General features: G+C 42.5%; 1 non-coding gene across 1 annotated transcript; it reads right to left on the bottom strand.

The window, feature by feature from the left end:
- Window positions 1-5,470: 5,470 nt before the first annotated feature.
- Window positions 5,471-5,610, bottom strand: LOC120317264. Its single transcript, XR_005559181.1, has one exon. It is a non-coding gene; the product is annotated as a U4 spliceosomal RNA (small nuclear RNA).
- Window positions 5,611-20,426: the final 14,816 nt, after the last annotated feature.

Genomic DNA, 20,426 nt, shown 5'->3' on the forward strand with positions numbered 1-20,426 from the left:
ACAGGGAACTCCATGTCATCCTCAGAGTCAGGCTCAGATGGAGGCATGACACTATCCCCCCCCCACAGGAGCCCTCCCCCGGGACCATGCGGACTAGGACAGTGCGGGAACCGGGTATGAAAGTTGCAAACCAGACGAGGGGCATGAACATTGGTGGCATAAATCCACCCGAAGTTCTCAGGTCCATAGCCTTTCCACGCCACAAGATACTGAAACCAGCCCCGCAACTGACAGGAATCCTGAATACTGTCCACTTCATACTCCATATCTCCATGGGGGATGGCCGGACCTGGCAGTGGTGGAGCTGGCTGATGTGGATCGTCGGCTGCGACTGGAACCAGGAAAGATCTGTGGAAAACTGGGTGAATATACATGGTCTGGGGCAATGACAAGCGAAACGCCACTGGATTGATCACCGCTTTGACCGGAAATGGACCCAAGTAACGGTGATTGAGTTTTTTTTATGGCCGTGCTGTAGGCAGGTGCCATGTGGAAAGCCAAACCTGATCACCCACAGATAATGGAGGGACATCTTGACGATGACGGTCGGCGGATCATTTGTAATCCTCCTTGGCTTTCTCCAGCTGGTGCTGAACTACTTGATGCACTGCCTTCAGCTCCTGGAGGAACTTTTCCACAGCCGGAACTGGGGAGTCCGATGGAGCCAACAGAAAGAGCCGTGGATGAAATCCATAACTGGCAAAGAACGGTGACACACGGGTAGATGCATGCTGGGCATTGTTATAGGCGAACTCCACCACAGCCAGCAGCTCCACCCAGTTGTCCTTTTGGGTGTTGCTGAAACAGTGGAGGTACTGTTCCAAGATTGCATTCACCCTCTCTGTTCCCCCGTCGGTTTCGGGGTGATGGGTGGAGGACAGACATGCCTGTACCTGCAGCTCCGTGAGTAGGGTCTGCCAGAAGCATGCCATAAATTGCACCCCCCAATCTGACATGACTCGGTCCAGTAACCCATGCAGCCAAAATACATGAGTGATAAACAACTGGGCCATCATCCATGCAGTAGGAAGACCCACACACAGGATAAAATGAGCCATTTTGGTGAGCATGTCCACCACCACCAAGACGGTTGTGGCACACTTGGAAGGGGGCAACTCGGTAATGAAGTCCAGCGAGACCTCCCTCAGGGTCTTTCCGGCATGGGTAGCGGCTGCAAGAGACCAGGGGGCACACCAGTAGCATACTTGGCCTGTCGACAAATGCTGCACAATGCCACATAACTAGACACATCATGCCGGAGCCACGGCCACCAAAACATTCTGGAGACAAGGTGCAGTATTTTTAAGACCCCAAAGTGACCCGCTGATGGACTATCATGGCATTGTTTCAGAATGATGCCACGGAGGAACATAGATGCAGTTTCGGAAACGCAACAGGTCATCCATGTATATCCAAGGGGTCTTATCTCCCTCATCACCAGCCAACTCTCGACGTCGAACTGCCATGAATGGATCCTGCCACTGCGCATCATGAATTCTGCCCCGTAGGTCCACGGGCTCCTCTGTGGCCGCCAACCATTTTAAGGGGATAACCATTCTGGGCATGAACTTGTCTTCCTTTCGGGTGAATTCGGGCTTCCGAGACAGTGCGTCCGCATGCTGGTTCTGCCTGCTAGGGACATAGGTCACCTGAAAGTCAAACCTCACAAAAAACAATGACCATTGCACCTGTCGCTGATTTAGTGTTCTGGCAATCCGTAGGTGCTCTAGATTCCGATGGTCTGATCAACCCTCGACTTGGTGACGGTCCCCCTCTAAGTGGTGCCACCATGTCTCAAAAGTGACTTTGAACGCCAACAATTCCTTGTCCCAGATCATGTAATTCCGTTTGGGGGCCGACAGCTTCCGTGAATAATAGGCCCATGGGAACAAGGTACCTGTGGGAGCATAGGCTTGAAGAAGCACCACCCTGATGGCCATATCCGATGCATCCGTCTCCACCACGAACGGCCTTAACAGATCAGGATGTTTGAGGATAGGTTTGGAGGCAAACGTGGCCTTAAGGACATCCAAGGCCCCCTGCTCCTCCGTGCCCAGTGGAACTTCACCACTTTCCTTAACAGATTGGAAAGGGGAGTGGTCAGGGTCACAAAATGAAGAATGAAAGTGCAGTAATAATTTGCAAACCCCAACAGATGCTGCATGTCCTTGATCCTCCGCAGAGGCTGCCATTCCTGCAGCAACTTTACTTTTTCCAGAACCATCTCCACACCCTCGGGCGAGATGCGATGGCCCAGAAAGTTGATCATGGTTTGCGCAAACTGGCATTTCTCACACTTGGCAAAGAGATGGTTATCCCGCAATGTTGCAACACAAGCTGAACATGGTTCCAATGCTCTCGTGGGGAGGACGAGTAAATCAGGATGTTGTCAAGATAGATGACCACAAACTTATCCAACAGCTCCCTGAACATATCGTGCATAAAGTGCATAACACTCCCGGTGCATTGGTCAGGCCAAAGGGCATAACTGTGTACTCAAAATATCCATAACGCGTCCAGAAGGCCATCTTCCACTCATCTCCTGCTCGAACTCGGACTAAGTTATAAGCTCCCCATAAGTCCAACTTAGTAAATATTTTGGCCTGGCGGAGCCTCTTGGTGAGTTTGGGGATGAGCGGGAGTGGGTACCGATTACGGATCGTGATGGCATTCAGTTTCCGGTAATCCAGCACAGCCTAAACTCCCCTGACTTCTTCTTCATGAAGAGCACTGGCACAGACAACGGGGAGGTGGAAGTCCGTATAAACCCTTTCCAGAGAGTCTTGTCGATGAAGTCCCTCAAAGCTGCCAACTCCGGTTCTGACAGAGAGTAAATCCAGCCAACCAGCAATTTGGCATAAGGCACTAAATCAACTGGGCAGTCATAAGACCGATGCGGGGGCAACTGATCTGCCTCCTTTTCCCCAAAGACATCGGCATAATCCCCCAACTCTGCCGGTAGGTCCAGGTCCACAGGGGTAGCCACCTTCCCTGCGCAGACATGCAAGTGATGGGTGGCACACTTCTTGCCAGGGATCCGCACTGTCCCAGATGACCAAATAATCTGCGGATCATGAGCCCTCAACCATTCTAAACCCAACACCACAGGAAAGTGAGAAACGGTAGCCACATAGAACACGGCTTCTTCCATATGCGGCCCAATACGCATGTGAAGGGGTCTGATTGCAGCAACCACTGGGCCGGAATGTAGGGGCCGCCCATCAATCATCTCCACCAAGACTGGCGGTGACAACTGCTATTGGGGAATGGACCACTGGTGACAAAATCCGAGTCCATGAAATTAGCAGTAGCCCACCAAGGCCTGGACCTCCACCATTCCCTGACCAGGCACGAACACAGTCGCTGGTAACACAAGGTGTTTAACAAGAGTCTGCTGAGATGGAGGTACTGGACCCGTGTTCAAGCGAGCCCGGCCTATGGAGCCCTCTAGGCTGGGCCCGGCCCGTTTCCTGCCACCGCTTTGGGTGCCTTCACCAGACACTTGGCCACCATATGGCCTGGACCGCCACAATACAGGCAAAGGCTTTCATGGTGGTGCAGATCTTTTTCAGCTTGGGTCAGATGGGGTTGTGCAGCCCCCAACTGCATTTGCTCCTCTGGAGGTGGTGCCAACAGTGCCACTGTCTTAACAGGTGTGGGCAAGGCCTCCATCATTCGTCGTGCCCATCACTGCTGGAGTCTTGCATCAATACGGAGACACAGGTGCATGAACTCCGGCAAGGAGCGAAGGGATTCAGTGCGTGCCAGCTCATCCAGGAGTTTGGATGAAAGTCCTTCCTGAAACGGGTCCATAAGCACCGCCTCATTCCACTGCAGCTCCTGACAAACCAACTGAAATGTAGCAATGTAGTCTGTCAGCAAACCATGCCCCTGTCACAATTCTCTCACCCAACAGTTTGCAGTCTGGGCCATAACTGGGTCCTCAAACATGGCCTTGACTTGCCGGCAAATCTCTGCATAATTGTCCAGCAGCTGATTGGGCTGGATCAGCAGGGGTGTTGCCCAATGTGCTGCCGTTCCTGTCAACAGACTTAGCACAAACCCCACCTTATCCTGGTCAGTGGGGAAATCCTCCAGCTGAAGGCTCATACATAACTGGCACTGCCCAAAGAACAATGGGAATCATGCCTGTGAGCCATCAAACTTGTCTGGCACTGGAACAGGGTTTCTGCGACGTGGCCGAGCTGCTTGTATCTGTGCCATCTGTGCAGTCAGGAGGGCCACCTGCTGTTTTAGATGATCATTTTCTGCACGGAGCTGATCCATGGTCACCCTACTTGGTCTGGAGGAGCAATTGGGAGTGGGCTGAGAACAAAATGTGATGACCCGAACGGAGGCAAAGCAATTAGCTGGTAAGAATAATTGTCTTTGTAAGCACTGCCAACGTTCACCCAACAGCCCCCACAGATGCTGGCACAAGTTCAATAAAACAGTCAACAGAGTTAAACAGTTCTTTAAAGTAAAACAGATAACAAACAAAGTAGGATCTTTTCAACACCCAGCTTGCCTGTAACCTGCAAACTGCAAAACTGAAGACAGCAAGGAAAACTCAGCAGGAAAGAAACTTGATCCAAAATACAAAGAGTCCAGGTACAAGAGCATACTATCACAAGAGTTCACATTTGTTCCCAGCAAATGCCCCACCCTACAGCATCTCCTTAAATCCTACTCCCCAGGTATGCCTTGTGGAGTGGGGCATGACGCTCTCCTCCCGAGCAAGTGAGCCTGCCTCCGTTGTTCCCTCCCCTCTGCTCTCTGGGATCTGGTGGAGAGGGGCCTTGCTCCTTGCCTGAACTCTGCCTTCCCTGTTCCAAACTTGAAGGGCCCTGGCCTGCTTCAGCCTGTTCCTCCCCACAGTCCTCCGAAGCCACAGACACCCCCTCCTGGGCCTCAACAGGGAACTCCATGTCGTCCTCAGAGTCAGGCTCGGACAGAGGCATGACAGAAGCTATCAGCTACCCAATTATATGCCAAATCTTCCTATATTTTGATTTTTGATTTTTTTCAAAACTGCATATAGTGCTATACAGTATGCGTGTCTATATGCACCCATCCATATACAGTATACACACACACACACACACAAATATATACACGCAAACACACTCATGTATATATTGCTATGCTAAAGCTAAATTATATAAAAATCCAATATGAAGCAAAAGTCACATCCTATAGCAATTTAGTCCAGCAGAACTAAATTATGACTAACAGTACAATTTGTTATTCAAGCAAATAATATTCAATACTTCACTTCAGATTTGAAATATTACTAAGTAATATAATCAAAAATTAACAGTCCTGCAAATCCTGATGATTACAAGAAATCATTACATAATTATAAGCAACAAAAACAATAGCAGCAAAGATGGGTTGCTAAAATATTGCAGACCATGCACACTAATATTCAACAGCAACAATGTCATGTATCAGCATTAATCATAGGAAATCAAAACAATGAGAAAAAAATATTTGAGTTATAGCTAAAATAAAGCAAGCTCTTTTTAAAAAAACGAGTAAGTTTTCAATTAGCAATAATCACACCTCAGATAAATCTCATTGGCTATGATACTGCCACTGCACTAAGCTTAAGCGGTTTTGAGCAGCGTGATGATCTAGTAGTGAAGATGCTCGCCACCTACTCAGAAGATTGAGAGTTCAATTTGAGGTGGTGGCAGATGTTTATTTCCTAGGGCGCAAAGAAAAAATGAGAACTCTGTATGGCATCAGGAAGGGCATCCGGCCAATAAATGCTCAGCTCCATCCGGTCACTGCTACTAATCTGAATTAAGGAATTACAGGGTCATAAAAAAGGAGTTTTAAATTAGGTGTTTTGTTGATTTTAAATGAGTATAACTTGAATTTTGTACCATTTTCACAAAGATGCTTCACCCCCCCCCACTGGCAATTTTATTTGGCTCTGGATGCTTCAGAGCCTTTCTAGATCTTATTTGGGCAGCTAAGAACAGGTCATCTTGCCTTGGATCTCTGCTCACCACATCTGCCATGTCATTCCACCATGTATTACTGCAACTGCTGGGCACTTCCTTCTGTTATCCCACACTTGTAGGCACTGGGACCACTTTTGAATTGAATTGAAGCATTCATCTCAGCAGGTGGCTACTGAAGAATGGAGAAGAAGGAGAGAGGGAAGCAGCCAACTTCATATGGCAAATAGTTCTAATCAGTTGGGAGACATGAAAGACAACAACAGCTTCAGACACAGTAGAACCTGCCCTTCTTGTCTAAAAGGAAACACATCACTTATCCAGAATGTCTCCAAGTAACAAATTTATTTCGAGATAGAGGAGCGTTTTTCCCATCGATTGAAAACTGGCTGGCTGAACTCTCTTTGATAACATCTAAGACCAAACTCAACATTAAGAAAACCAAGATCATGGCATCCAGCCCTCTCAATTCCTGGCAAATAGATGCGGAAGAAATGGAGGTAGTGACAGATTTTATGTTCCTGGGCTCCAAGATCACCACAGATGGGGACTGCAGCCAAGAAATTAAAAGATGCTCGCTCTTGGGGAGGAAAGCTATGGCAAATCTAGACAGCATACTAAAAAGCAGAGACATCACCCTGCCGACAAAAGTACGTATAGTCAAGGCCATGGTTTGCCCAGTTGCAATGTATGGCTGTGAAAGTTGGACTATAAGAAAGGCTGAGCGCAAAAGAATTGAGGCTTTTGAAATATAGCGCTGGAGAAGAGTCCTGCAAATCCCCTGGACTGCAAGGCGATCAAACCAGTCAGTCCTAGAGGAGATCAACCCTGACTGCTCTTTAGAAGACCAGATCCTGAAGATGAAACTCAAGTACTTTGGCCACCTAAAGAGAAGGAAGGACTCTCTGGAGAAGAGCCTAATGCTGGGAAAGATTGAGGGCAATAGAAGAAGGGGACAACAGAGAATGAGGTGGCTGGATGGAGTCACTGAAGCAGTAGACGTGAGCTTAAATGGACTCCAAAAGATAGTAGAGGACAGGAAGGCCTGGAGGAACGTTGTCCATGGGGTCGTGATGGGTCAGACACGACTTCGCAACTAACAACAACAACAACAAAGACCAAATATTCAATTCAGAGAGCACAGAGTCTTTAAAACTTTGATTAATCATTTTATTTGACAAGATTTTGTTGACTAATTTTGATTTATTTAAGCGTTAGCTTGCAGAAAATACACACATATAGGACAATGCAGTTAGATTTACAGTCTAAATGACACCATACAACATAAAAGGGAAAAACAAAATGGAGAAAAGGCAGGCTTAAGAATCAGCTTTTCAACTTTTGAATGACAATTTTAATACAATGTACAATATATTTCAAGAAGAATAAGAAACAAACATCACACATACTTGATCTGGCTGTGTATCCATTTATAATTAGATGGCATAGTAAAAAAAAGTACATAAGTAAAGAGGGAAACAAGATTAGGGATGTTGTTGTTGTTGTTGTTAATTGCGAAGTCGTGTCCGACCCATCGCGACCCCTTGGACAACGTTCCTCCAGGTCTTCCTGTCCGCTACCATTTTCTGGAGTCCATTTAAGTTCACACCTACTGCTTCAGTGACTCCATCCAGCCACCTCATTCTCTGTCGTCCCATTCTTCTATTGCCCTCAATCTTTCCCAGCATTAGGCCCTTCTCCAGTGAGTCCTTCCTTCTCATTAGGTGGCCAAAGTATTTGAGTTTCAACTTCAGGATCTGGCCTTCTAAAGAGCAGTCGGGGTTGATCTCTTCTAGGACTGACCGGTTTGAACGCCTTGCAGTCCAGGGGACTTGCAGCAGTCTTCTCCAGCACCATAGTTCAAAGGCCTCAATTCTTTGGCGCTCAGCCTTTCTTATGGTCCAGCTTTCACAGCCATACATTGTAGCTGGGAAAACCATGGCCTGGACTTTTATTGGCAGGGTGATGTCTCTGCTTTTTAGGGATAGATGTGTATATTTGTGTATATATGTGTATATAAGGAAAAAGTTTCTAACAGTAAGGACAATTAACCAGTGGAACACCTTGCCTTCAGAAATTGTGGAGGTTTTTAAAAAGAGACTGGACAGTCACTTGTCTGAGATAGTACAGGTTCTCCTACTTGAGCAGGGGGCTGGACTCCAAGGCCCCTTCCAGCTCTATTCTATTCTATTCTATTCTATTCTATTCTATTCTATTCTTTTTGTTTAGGCTTTTTTGTTCTTATTTTCCTGGTATTAAACTCATTTTGTCTGATTTGTAATATTTTTTAAAGAATCTGCATGAACATCTATAGATTTCTTTTTGCTTTTCCTCCGGTGGCCATAAAGTGTGTGTGTGTGTGTGTGTGTGTGTGTGTGTGTGTGCATGCGTGCACGCACGCACGCGCACAACATGCAATTTTCCCAATCTTTGCATTTTAATGTTGCTTCTGTTAATATACACATTTTGGTGAGTATTTTCCATCACAAAATTCAGAAGAGATGGAGACTGTGATATTGTTCGAGCATTAATTTGAGAAGAATGAATTAGAGGTTTGCATTAAAATGAAAACTGAACAAATTCTTTCTCCAGTCCCTTGAGGGTACATAATATGCCGCTATACCTATCTTCTCTTTCATTTGTTTTAAGTATCATGAGAAGCTACCAATTTAAATGAAAGAATAAGTGAAAGACAGGAGGGAACACTTACTTTTCCTGCCTCTGGCTATTTTTCTGTACTAAAACACCACATAACCCTGGCTGCGTTTCCATCCACAAGGAGAAAAATATGGGTAATTTCTTTCTAAAGGTCATCTCTCTTAGCTTCACTAGGCTGGCTTTGATTTTATATATATATATATATATATATATATATATATATATATATATATATATATATATATATATATATATATAAAAATTTAATTAGCTGCATGCAGTTTGTTTCTCTGTTCTACTTTGTTTTCATCTTGGCTCAAATTCATTGACCCCCTTTTGCAGTTTAACCATCTTGAGCATTCACTGGGGTAAAAAGCTGGGCCATAAATCAAATAAATAAATAACAGCCAAGGAAGAACCCGACTCATCTCAATATCCAGGGTTTACTTCAAAGTAGTCGTGTGACTCCAAATATAGGAGAAAGTGTCGAGATCTCTAAAGATGTCTTTAAAAAGGGATCTTTAGATGTCTATCTAAAAATAATAGATGTGGTAATTTGGATGCCACTTATTTTCATATATGGTGGACTTGTACAAATATAAAAGCCTTTTGGATTAAGATTTGGTGGAACATTCAACAGATTTTTAAGAGAAAGATAAAGTTTACCCCACAATTATTTTTACTGGGTGTTATTACAGATTGTGATGCTAAAGAAATTAATTTGATGTTGAATTTGATAACAGCCGCAAGATTATTAGTAGGGCAATATTGGAAGAAGGATTGCTTGTCTACTATAGAAGAATGGACGATTAATGTGTCAAATTTAGCAGAAATGGCTAAGATTTCTGCTTAGTTGAAGGATCATTCACAAGAGAGATACATTTCGGTCTGGAGAATATGGATAAATTATATTCAGAATAAATATGGGACTAAAAAGTTTCATTTAGCCTATGAATTTTAGAGTATTATTATGATATTATTATTATTTTTAGTATTAGCATTGTTTAACTATTTGGGGACTGTATTGTTTAATAATTAGGATATTAATTTGTTTATGTTCTCATTATTATTATGTTTACTTTTAATTTGTTTATATTTATGTTAAAGGGGAGTTAAAGTGTATTATGGATTTGGTTATTTATATAGTTGGTGATGTTAGTTAGATTATGATTATCATATTAGTAACCCTGTATTCAGCTCTGGGAAGTGGGGGAGGGAGAGGGGGGAGTTTTGGGTGGGTTGATATTGTAATTTTTATAAAACTTTTTAATAAAAAAATAGCTTGGTTCCTGGGGTCATGGGTGCCCCATCACTGGAGGTATTCCAAAATAGATTGGACAACTATTTGAATGGGATGGTATAAGGCTCCTGTCTTAAGCAGGGATTTGGAAGACCTTCCAGGTTCCTTCCAGCCCTATGTTTCTATGATTCTATGCCTGGGTCTGAACAATAATTCAGAGCTCCTCCCAATCCCTCCTTTGCAGTATCTTAAGGTAGTGTTTCTCTGTCTTAGCAACTTTAAGATATGGTGGACTTCACCTCCCAGAATTCCCCAACCAGCCATGCTGGCTGAGGAATTCTGGGAGTTGAAGTCCACACATCTTAATGGTTGCCAAGGCTGGGAAACAGTGACATCTAACTTTAATAACTAAAAGAAAACAGATAGCAAATCTTTTTTTTTTTTTTTTGAAAATATTTTATTGGTTTTTTAATTTTTGAGAAAAAGTACTCAGGACCCACTGTGGTGTTTGGGTAATCAGACATTCCAAAGTAAAAACATAAATAAACAACTCAACTCAATACATTCACTGTCTCCTCTCTGTTGTTGTTGTTAATTGCGAAGTCGTGTCCGACCCGTCGCAACCCCATGGACAATATTCCTCCAGGTCTTCCTGTCCTCTACCATCTTCTGGAGTCCATGTCTCCTCTCTATTTCCCTCAAATAACATAATACGTTTAAAATATTCCATTTCTAAATTAAATTTCTATTACTACTAAACCTGTTTTAAAACTTTATCAGTTTGCAATTACCAAAATCAAACTCAACAAGTTATCAATTCAGGTATCCCTTGCAGATATAGTCTAGTTCTTAATTTCTCTCATCCCTCCTTTTATCACCAATCTCATTTATTTCTTCTTCCATTACACAATAGCTAACAGATAGCAAATCTTATCTCAGTACTTTAAAGACCAATAACTATCTGGCTGATCTCTTGAGCTCCCTTCCCTGATTTGTATTGCCCCGACAGCGTGAGATGAACAAAATGTCCTAAGAGTAGCTTCATGGGGCAGAATACTGCTGTTTCTCTAATGTTTTGCAACTGGTATTTATAAGTTCTTTGTTATTCAGTGGGAGCACAGAAGAAGATGGAATTCTCTTTGGTTGGGGGAAGTCTTCCTTACTGTCACTCATACCTTAGTCACATCCCAATTGGATTATTGCAATCTGATCGAAACCAGGATCCCCTTAAAGAACACCCAGAATTTGTAAGAGGTCCTAAACTCAGCAGTGCAAACATTTTGGGGAACCCTACAGTTTGCGCATATTACACTACTATTACATGAACTGCATTGGCTTTCACGTTCTTTGTACTTGCAATTCAAGGGACTGGCTATCACCTTTAAAGTCCTGGATAGCAGAGGGCCAAGTTATTTAATAAGTAGAGGTAGCCCTCAACTTACAACCATTCATTTAAATATCATTCAAAGTTAGAGAGTGCTGAAAAAGGGGACTAGTCCTCACACTTATGATTCTTGCAGTGCCCCCTCCATAGACATGTGATCAAATTCACGAGTTTGGCAACTGGCAAGTATTTACCATGGTTGCAGCATCCTGGGATCATGTGATCACCATTTGCAATCTTCCTAAGGGGCTTAGGTAAGCCAGATGCACTCAACGACTGCATAATTTACTTAATGACCATGGCAAAAAAAAAATGGAAGTTAAAAAACGCAACTCGTTTAAAAACTTGAATCGCTTAGCAACATAAATTAATTGCATCATAAGTCGAGGACTTCCTGTATCTACATGACCCACCAGGTTGGATATGGTGAATGCCTCCAGGCCCATTTTCTGAGGTCATCTGGTGGGGCTTTGGAATTATGCATTCCCTGTAGATCAGTAGTGTCAAACTCACCATGTCACATGATGTGTCACGACGTATCGTGAATTTTTTTCCCCTCGCCGGAGCTGGGGTGGGCACAGCTTCCGCATGATGCATCCGGCCCCATGGGCCGACAGTTTGACACTCCTGCTGTAGATGCTCCGGCCTTTTAAAAGACCCTCACCTGGGGAGATCAGGAAGGCCACCTCTTAAACTTCTAGCCTACTAAGTCCATGAAGACCTACTCATTCCTTCAGGCCCTGGGCTAGGATGGGAGTCAGTCTAGTAAATGTGGAACTCTAAAGTAAGAGAACATCTGTAGTTGTGAGTTAGAGCTACTATGGAGTCCTTGGTGTCCTCTGAACCTGGCTATTTGTTTGCTGATATTTCATTATCCAGCCAGGTTACATAGTTGGGGAATGAAATGTCTTCAAGCAAACAAGCAGAGAGCATCAAGAACTCTGGAATTGAGTAGATATTACAGAACCATGTTTTGGAACTCTTTTTTTAATGTTGGACACATGATTGTGGGCTATTTTTCTGTTTTTACTGATTAGAGCTTATGTTGCATACGACAATGGCCACATACATTTTAATAAATCTCATAACATTTTACTCAATGATGACAGAATCTTACTAGTCATGTGTATTCTCCATATTGCACAAGCTTGCATTTGACTCAAGGTAACACCCAATACAGAGCATCCCTGCTCATCCAAAAACTTTGAAACAATGTTACATCATCTTTCTCCTGTGCCCTAAGGCAAGAGTCCGTGGACCAGTACCGGTCCGTGGACCAGTACCGGGCCACGGCATGCCAGTAACCGGTCCGCACAAACAAGCAAAACCCCATCCACAGGATGCAGGCAGCACACAAAACCACACCCCCTCCATTGCACGGAAATACCTTTCTCCACGTAACTGTTCTCTGGTGCCCAAAAGGTTGGGGACCTCTGCGCTAAGGTGGTAGAGGAAGTCCTCATCTCACAATCACAATTGAGCCCAACAATTCTGTTGTTAAGCAAGACAGCTGTTAAGTGCATTTTGCCCCATTTTTTGACTTTATGATTGCAGTTGTTAAGTTAGTAACACAGTTATTCAGTGAATCTGGATTCCCCATTAATTTTGCTTGTCAGAAGTTTACAGAAGGTGATCACCTGACCCCAGGACATTGCAACTGTCATAAATATATGAATTTGGATCACGTGATCATGGGGATGCTGCAATGGTCGTAAGTATGAAAAACGGTCATAAGCTCCTTTTTTCAGTGCCATTGTAACTTCAAACGGTCACTACATGAACTAAGAGTGCTAAAATGGTCATCACTCAACACCTTCAATCAGTAAGACACAGCTGGATGTACTTGTAGCTTGATTAAGTATAAAGCAGCTTTTAAAATTTCTGTCTTGCTTCTACGCCTCATTAGAACTCTAATACAGTGGCAAAACATATTATACTAATCATCATTTGTTTAGAATCTGCATATTTGACTCGGCTGCTTTGATTCTGCATGCAAAGTAGCTTTGGGCTAGGCAGTTCAAATGGGATCCCAGTTGTTTCTATTTTATTCCTTTAAATTGAAAGAATTCTCTTAGCTGACCGGGTGGAGCTTTGGGGGCTATATCCATTCAAAGTCGAAAGAAGATTACCCTAGGGAACTTTTAAACCTCAAACTTGCCATGAAGTTGCTTTAAGAAAAAATGATTTAGCAAAGGAAGTACAGTATATAGTCCTGCAACTACTGACAGTAAGAAATATTTGACTTTCTTAGAGGTTCCTCAGACATTTTTTGCCTGAAGCAGAAACTCTGTATTCATTTCACATTTCATTTTTGTGAAATCGACTGGCAACCTAGAATTTGGGAGAATCCTTCTGAGATGATTAGACAGACAGACAGACAGACAGACAATGCATGATAGAGAGAGAGGGAAAGAGACTTGTTCTTCTCTTAAGTTCCTTGTTTCTAATGTTTTGCCAAAGAAAGATTCATTTCCTATCTTTTTACCACAGGCTGCTTCCCATTTTGCTTCAGGTAAAATTTGGGCTGTGGCTGTTAGAGCCCTAATGTGATGAACAAGTCTTCAGGTTTCCTTTGTATGAGACACCTTTGTGAGCAAAGAAAAGCTTGAGAAAGCTGACCCACTGGTATAAAAAAAATATTAATCTATATATAGTCTATAGTCTTTAGTACTATATGTATATGTAAGCCATTTTAAGGCTAATATATTCCCCTCTAGGACTGGGCAGTAGTAAAGCTTGAACATTATATAAAATATCATTGGGCTTAGCATGTTGGGCAGGCTCAGCACAGTGATTCATAAACTACAGTTTATGGCTTTTCTCACTGTGTGATCACAACTAATTATGGTTTGGCTTAATGTGACGTAAGGACCAATAATGTACTTTTGAAACAAAGAATTCTTTCTGTTTTTGAGACTATCTTCATAGAACAAAGATGGAACCAGCTGATCTCCATGCTCTCAACAGACTTCACTTCCGTGGCTGTTCAGATGTTACTGACTTAATTAGTCAGTAACTATTAATCCTAACCATGCTTGCCCAAAGTAAAATTTGATTCTGAAATTTGATTCTTTCAGAAATGAAAGCTGTGTAAAAAGTATTTAAGATCTCAGCCACAAATATTTTATCCTGGAATTATTGAATGAAGCATTGTTCCATTATTCCTATGGAGCCGTGATTCCCGTAACCAAGATCCTTTCTTGTCTAATATTAAAACCCATAATTGTACTACTGGAAGGCAAGATTCATTAGAACTGGATGACTTTAGTGCTGGCCAAATTCTTTCATATTTTAGCAAATTGACACTTGAGAGTCTGTCTGAAGAGGGAGCTGGAGCCAAATATTTTGCTGTTTATGAACTCTACATCTGATTGACAGATTAAGCGAATCTGTTGTCAAAAACCACAGATCAGACACATAATCCGAATGTCACATTCTATAGCTTTCCAAGCACTCAATTTTCTGTATTAATACAGTAGAGAGCCATTACCATCAATAAGTATAGTGAGTCTAAGAAAGACGCAAGAAATATGTTTCTGAAGGACGGCAGTGGCTAAGAGATGGAGTTGTGAATCCAAAACTTTTCAAATCAAATCACAACTCTGCAACCTCTGTACTGATTTGGGGGGGGAACCCTATTCTGTCTTAAAAGGCAATTGCAACATCTGAAGTACTTCTGATACATGATGTTTTCACTTGCCGTTTAATCTTGTGCAACTACTTTTTACAACAATAAAGTGGTGAAATCTAATCTTACAGTTTGGTTCTGCAGGGATAGAAACTTAAAATATCTGCTTTCCAGCTTCTATGAAAGAAAGGGGGGAAAAGAGTAATTGTCAGATTGGCTGGAATAAAAGCTTCCTCTGCAGAATAGCCAATAAAATGGAAAAATCAGGAATTTGAGACAGAAAGCTACAGAACTAGCATAAACTACAGCTGAGCACCAAACAATGTAACCTATTTCACATCTAGCTCTTTTGTTTTGAAGGCAAATGTACATGTCCCTGGATAATGTTGCAGGATTCAATCTGGTTGGTCTCTGAGACCAGAGATTTAGTTTTCCAAACTTAAGGACTTATGCTGTAGTCCAGGGGTCCCAAACCTGTGGTCCATGGCCCATTACTTGGCTGCACCCTGTTGGCCACTGGGCTACAGGAATGTCTGGCGAGTGCGCGCACATGTGTGTGCACCTCCCCACTCACACTAGCAGTCCCGTTTGCACAACCCTAACCTTAACTTTTTGCAGCATCCTCATGATCATGTGATCAAAATTCAGATGCTTGGCAACTGGTTCATGTTTATGACCACTGCTGTGTCCCAAGGTCATGTGATCACCTTTTGTGACCTTCTCACAAGCGAAGTCAGTGGGGAAGCCAGATTCTCTTAACAAATGGGTTACTAATTTATCAAATGCAGTGATTCACTTAACAGCTGTGGCAAGAAAGGTCATAAAATGGAGCAAAACTCACTGAACAAATGTCTCATTTAACAACAAATTTTGGGCTCAATTGTCATCATAAGTCGAGGGCTACCTGTATCTGATAAGCTAATGGTAAATCAGCACTCCTGTTGACTGACAAGGGTCAAGAGTCCTAGGCTTCAATTGTTTCCCTGGCTGTTTTTCTCCCTGCTCATCCAACAATCTTAGTAGCTGCAAAAGATTCAATTTCATTAAGCAAAGATTAGATTTGCAATGGCCCCAACAGATCAAAATTGGCCTTTGAGTGATATATACTGTGGGAACAAACTCCAAAAGCAGCTGGAATCTGTTTCTTGATGAGTTTGTTTCAGAACAATCTGAGATATCCACTTTTCAGGACAAGCCTAAATTTTCATCTAATTTACTCTATACATTTATAGTAGTAAAGTTGGAAGGGACCTTGGAGGTCATCTAGTCCAACCCCCTGCTCAGGCAGGAAACCCTACACCATTTCAGACAAATGGCTGTCCAGTCTCTTCTTAAAAACTTCCAGTGTTGGAGCATTTACTGCTTCTGGAGGCAAGCTGTTCCACTGATTAATTGTTCTCACTGTCAGGAAGTTTCTCCTTAGTTCTAGGTTGCTTCTCTCCTTGATGAGTTTCCACCCGTTGCGTCTTGTCCTGCCTTCAGGTGCTTTGGAAAATAGCTTAATTCCCTCTTCTTTATGGCAGCCCCTGAGATATTGGAATACTGCTATCATGTCCCCCCTTGTCCTTCTCTTCGTTAAACTAGACATACCCAATTCTCGCAACCGTTCCTTATATGTTTTAGCCTCCAGTCCCCTAATCATCTTTGTTGCTCTTCTCTGTACTCTTTCTAGAGTCTCAACATCTTTTTTACCTCGTGGTGACCAAAACTGGATGCAGTATTCCAAGTGTGGCCGTACCAAGGCATTGAAGAGTGGTATTAATACTTCACGTGATCTTGATTCTATCCCTCTGTTAATGCAGCCTAGCACTGTGTTGGCCTTTTTGGCAGCTGCAGCACACTGCTGGCTCATATTTAGGTGATTGTCTACTAGGACTCCGAGGTCCCTCTCACAGTTACTACTATTGAGCATGGTGCCCCCTATGCTGTACTTGTGCATTTGGTTTTTCTTGCCTAAATGTAGAACCTTGCTTTTTTCACCATTGAATTTCATTTTGTTAGTTAATGCCCAGTGTTCAAGTCTGTCCAGATCCTTCTGTATCTGAAGCCTGTCTTCTGGAGTGTTGGCTATTCCTGCCAGCTTGGTGTCGTCTGCAAATTTGATGAGTTCCCCATCTATCCCTTCATCCAAATCGTTGATGAAGATTTTGAAGAGCACTGGGCCCAGAACAGAGCCCTGGGGCACCCCACTACACACTTCCCTCCATATAGATGCAGTTCCATTGAGGACCACTCGCTGAGTACGGCCGGTCAGCCAGCTACGGATCCATCTGGTGGTGGTTCTGTCTACCCCACATTTTTCTATCTTGTCAAGTAGTAGGTTGTGATCTACGTTATCAAATGCCTTACTGAAGTCCAAGTAAATTATGTCCACAGCATTCCTCTGATCCACTAATTTTGTCACTTGGTCAAAGAATGCAATAAGATTTGTCTGGCATGATCTATTTTTGACAAACCCATGTTGGCTTTTAGTAATGACTTTGTTTGCCTCTAGGTGTTTGTTGATTCATTGTTTGATTATCTTTTCCAGGATCTTCCCAGGTATTGAGGTCAGGCTGATAGGTCTGTAATTTCCTGGATCCGTTTTTTTTTTTTTCCTTTTTTGAGGATGGGAACTACATCAGCTCTTTTCCAGTCCTCTGGTAGTTCCCCTGTGTTCCAGGATCTTTGAAAAATATAGTTCAGTGGCTCCGATATCACATCTGCCAGTTCCTTGAGAACTCTGGGGTGTAATCCATCTGGTCCTGGCAATTTGAACTCATCTAGGCTGGACAGGTGCTCATTTACCATTTTTCTTGCCTATCTTAACTTGTGTTTCTATTTTGTTTTTTATGGCACTATTTTTGATAGGTTGGTCTGTTTTTTCCCTTTGTGTAAAGACAGATGCAAAAAAACGAGTTAAATAGTTCTGCTTTCTCCCTGTTGCTTGTCACCTTCTTGCCACTTCCACCCACTAATTGACCAATCATTTCCTTCACTTTTTTCTTGTTTTTTGCATGTTGAAAGAAGCTTTTTTTTTGTTATTTTTAACTTCGGTAAAAAATAACTGACCAAAAATAACTGGTCAAAAATAACTACATAACTGACACTTTGACTGTGTCCATCTCTGAGGTGGGGAAAAACAAAGACATTGAGGGTTTCAGCTTTCTCTGTACTCAAAGAAAATGCTAGTAATGTGTTATCAGGCAAGTAAGGATCTAGCATTGTTACAAAAGAATTATAACATTCATCCTTAGCAAATTAATGAGGATACTATTGAGGAGGTGCCCACTTACAGCATTGGAGTGCTCTTCCAGGCGTCATTATTCTGAAGAGAATATTTTCTACTCCCAGCATTGTTGCTCAGCTTTCCTGAGATTGCTTTTATTCCATTTGAAAAGAGTCTATTTCAGCCCTGTACTTTGCAAGCTCTTTGTAGATAAGATCATCTCCCAGTTCCTCTGTAGAGTCCAGGACTGTATTTTTAAAAAGTCTTCAGATTCTTAAAGCTATTCTGCCTTAGATTGCAGTCCCCAAATGTATTCAAAACACCGTGAAAGTTGAGCTTGGTCTCTGTTGATGCTAGAGCTTGGAATAATTTTTTTTTTTTTTTTGAACCTTTGAACAAAGTTATCTTTTCTTTTGGTAGGTCTGATCCCACTAGGTCCCAGAGACCATTGAAGTCAACCTGATTTTTTTTTAAAAAAAGCAATTGTCAAGCTTCACCCCCTAGCAGTCGCTCTGGATAGCCTTTGCCTGTTAGATATTGATAACATCCTAAATGTCCTTAAACATTGTATTTGGGGCACTTATCTTCAAATCAACCTACCTAGTCTCCAGCTCACAGCATTTGGGGTCTTTTCAAAAGGATAAATAGGTTGTTTTCAACTTATGATTACAATTATTCCTGGAATTTTTATTATAGGTTGCTGCAGTCATAAACTGAATCACCACATGACCAAACTCAATTTTACAACTATTTTTACAATGATCATTAAGCAAATCACTGCAGTCATTAAATGAATCAAATAGCAATTAAATAAAGCATGTGGTCATAAGTCCAAATCCAACTTATCCAATGGATGGGTTTTTTTTTTTTTACAAAATATGGCAAAAAATATTGCAAAATACAATCATTTGATGAGGGATTCTGCAACTGGTCACAAATGCAAGCTGGTTGCCAAGCACCCAAATTGCAACCATAGGGGTGGGGCAACAGTTGTAATTTTGAGGAAAGGTCATAAGTAACTTTTTTGAGTCACTTATACCTTTGGTAGTTAAGCAATCAGTCATACGTTGAGCAGCTATATGCCCCCCCCCCATCCCTCACCAATCATAGTCCTAAAATTCCATTGGACCTTCAAGTCTGGCAACGCTGCCTCTTTGTTGTAAACATATTTTCTTTCAACACCTATAGTATGTCCCTGTGGGGAGGACTGTTTTATCTGCAGTGAATCCCAAATGATTTTTATTCAACCTATCCTGAAAAAAAAAATCCTGGAAGAGAATATGACTTTCAATCAGACAATCAGAATAGAGCTGGAAGGGACCTTGGAGGTCTTCTAGTCTAACCCCCTGCTCAAGCAGGAGACTCTCTATGATTCGAGACAAATGGCTGTCCAGTTTTTTCTTAAAACCTCCAGTGATGAAGCCCCTACAACTTCTGAAGGCAAGCTGTTCCACTGGTTATTTGTCCTCACTATTAGGAATTCCAGGTTGCTTCTCTCCTTGATTAGTTTCCATCCATTGTTGACTGCTATCTGTTATTTTTCCAGCTGGATTATAATTTAGATATATCTTTCCAGATTCCCCACTTCTGCACCTCTCCATTCTTTAGCCCCCTCTACAAGCCTGACAATGTGTTCTTTCGATTTTCTTTTTTTAGCTACAGCACTTATACTTATATACCGCTTCACAGTGCTTTACAACCCTCTCTAAGCAGTTTACAGAGTCAGCCTATTGCCCCCAACAATCTGGGGCCTCATTTTACTGACCTTGGAAGGATGGAAGGCCTAGTCAACCTGGAGCCAGTCAGGATCGAACTGCTGAATATAACAGGATAAATAGGATAAAACAGAATATAAGGATAAAACACCCAGACACAAACTGAGCAACGTGTTATATGCAATACAATGCAGTGAGCCATGTGCAGATTGTACATTGTGGAAACAAAACAACCACTTCATAAACGCATGGCACAACACAGAGAACAAATCCATCAGGACAAGATTCAGCAGTCCATCTGCATTTAAAAGACAAAGGCCACTCTTTCAAAGACAGCAAAGTCCACATTTTGGACAGAGAGGACCGCTGGTTTGAAAGAGGGGTCAAAGAGGCCATCTATGTCAAAATTAAACAACCCTCTCTGAACAGAGTGGGAGGGATATGACATCATTTATCTCCAGTCTACAATACAGTCCCTTCAGCAGTTCCAAGAAGCCTCCACACCCATGTGCACTACTCAGGTGACCCTGACAACACAAATAAACCTCCAGGTGGCTTCAATAACTGCCTAAAACATGGGTGTCAAACTCACTACGTCATGTGACATGTCACAACGTATTGCGA

Source organism: Crotalus tigris, unplaced genomic scaffold (genome assembly GCF_016545835.1).
Source record: "Crotalus tigris isolate CLP2741 ecotype Arizona unplaced genomic scaffold, ASM1654583v1 scf7180000019566.326506, whole genome shotgun sequence".
Classification (NCBI taxonomy): Eukaryota; Metazoa; Chordata; class Lepidosauria; order Squamata; family Viperidae; genus Crotalus; species Crotalus tigris.